Source organism: Myotis brandtii, unplaced genomic scaffold, assembly GCF_000412655.1.
Source record: "Myotis brandtii unplaced genomic scaffold, ASM41265v1 scaffold364, whole genome shotgun sequence".
NCBI lineage: Eukaryota > Metazoa > Chordata > Mammalia > Chiroptera > Vespertilionidae > Myotis > Myotis brandtii.
In genome coordinates, this window is record NW_005363978.1 from 223,439 (window position 1) to 226,053 (window position 2,615).

Genomic DNA, 2,615 nt, shown 5'->3' on the forward strand with positions numbered 1-2,615 from the left:
GGTACGTGGGTCTCTCGGGGACGCAGAATAAACTTTCCTTCCTTCCTTCCTTTTCTGACCAACTGTCTTTATTTCCTTCGCCGCCTCCTGAGCCACCTAACCTAACAGAAACAAGAAGAGTATGCTATTAAAAGAGAACATCCAAAGAACCAAAAGGAGCTCTTGGAAATCCGAAAAGCATCAGTGAAAACTCAATGTGAGGACTAGAATATTAAGTGAGAAGAAATCTCTCTTTTAAAAAAAGCAAATACATGGAATGCAGAAAAGAATAATATAAGAAGTAACCTCCAAATAATAATTCTAGAAAGAGGGCACAAAAATAGTGGTGGTGGTGGTGTGTGTGTGTGTGTGTGGGGGGGGTGGGGGGATATGATTTTTTTTTAATTCAGTAAATTTTTCTAGAAACAAAGGACATGAATTTCCAGATTGATGGGTCCCTGGAGCGCCCAGCACAATGGGTGAAAGCAGACCCTCGCTGTGGTACGGGGGCAGATCAGAGTGAAAGTAGAGAGCAGCGGGGACAAAGAGAAGATTCTATAGACTTCCAGAGAGGAAAACATGATTCTTGCAACTGGTCAAGATTCTTGCATATGGTGTCGGATTTCTCAGCAGCAATGAAGGAAGCTAGAAGAGAAAGGAGATATGCCTTACAATTTCAGAACAAAAAGAACTTTCCATCCTGGAGTTCTTCATCCAGTCACTACCAGTTAAATATGAACATAAAGACATTTTCAGATGTGGAAATTCTCAAAAATATGATCTCCCATGCACCCTTTGTCAGGAAACTTCTCCAAAATGAGTGAATTAACCAAGAAAGAGGAAGACATGAGGATCCAGGGAACAGTGAATCCAACACAGGAAAAAGGCAAAAGGAATCTCTGGGATAATTTAAAAACTTTGTAATTATCTTGTTTTATTTAATTTGGTAAAGAAAAAGAAGTGTTATCTGTTGTCAAAATAACTACCTTAGAACTGTGACCCTTAAATCAGACAGACATAGATTTGATAGTACCCAAACAGATGTCATTTAAAGATCTATAAGACTGGCAGCAAAACAACAACAACAAAAAAGGACTGGCAGCAATAAATAGAGAGAATATGAAAATAATTCAGCCTAGAATGTAACTGGAAATGATCTTTTGGATCTAATCAATGGGTGAGGCAATGTGGATGGGGGTTTGCAGACTTAAACCAGACATGAAAATTAGAGGTCACACAATCAAATGCAGGGTCAGGGGACTGTGTAGAAAGAGGTAGGGACATTAAAAGAGCCTTCTAGCATTACTTGTCCTCCATCATTATGAGAAAATTCATTCTAGATGTTGCTGAAATAAACTTCTAGTCTCAAGATGGAGCCCGCTGCTGTCCAGGGTGCCATGCCAGCAAACTGAATTTTGGGATTCCTGTATATGCTCTGCTTGACCAGAAACGCAGTGTATCCAGCCAGCCAATCCCCAAACACTAGGCTAACTCTGGACTTTCCATTTATTTCCTTAATCTTGTTCCTTTATCTTTCTAAATAAGGTCATACATGCAACCCCAGCCAACTATGCCCTGTTTTGACATTAGAACTTCTAATGCTCTCCAAAACTCACTCCTGACCAAAATCCTTCAGGAAAAGTGCTCCACTACCTGTGAAACACTGTACTCCCCCAATCCATGGGTTGTCTTCCAAGAGTAAAGGACATCAAACTCATCACTAAATTGGCCCTGGCTAGTGTGGCTTAGTTGGTGGGGCATTGTCTCATGCACTGAAAGGTTGCTGGTTCAATTCCTGGTCACCTGGGTTTGGGGGCTCAATTCCAGGTAGGGGGTATGCAGGAGGCAGCTGATCAATGTTTCTCCCTTCCTCTCTCTTGAAAAAACAACTCATTATTAAATTGATTTATTTTTGTCATTTGACAATGTCTACAGCTATAAATATTCTTATCCTATCCAAAGTCTCAGATCTATACTCAGTCTCACCTACCCAAAACTTCAATGTTAAATTACTTGGGAGGAAATAATTTCCTCCTTTGTGGGTAAATGTCTGGAGAGATTTACAGTTAACTATAGAGATGGCCAAATAAACCAAACCCCGAATTATTGCTATTTTGAATTAAATTTGGGAATACTCTATAGCTATATAATATTTTAAGTATTTAGGACATATAAGAATTTGGCATATTAAAGAACAACAGCACAACAGGCTAACAGTTATGCCTTATAATTCTGATTTTAAAATGTATAATGAGTATTTGTTAGATTTATGATTTTAAGATAAAAGAAAGCTGTTAAATTCACAAACTGTATTAGAAAATTTAGGGTAACTTGACTTTGCCATATTTATATGTTGTTAGGTTATTTATAAGTCTTAAAGTTTGTTTATTAATTGCCGGGGTTCTTGTCCCAGCATCAAGAAGGGTTCAGGAATCTGGAAAAGGGGCTGTGCGTAGATGACATAGGAATCCGGGGACTACTAAGGAGTCCGGAGACGAGATATAATTTTGAAAGGCATTGGAGGTCAGAGGAGCTAAAGGAACTGAAGACTCCCTCCTTGTCTAGGACCCTTGTTTTTATTAACACAATTTGTCCTAAGGCAAGGTGGAGGTAATACACTTCAAAGGGTAAGGTTT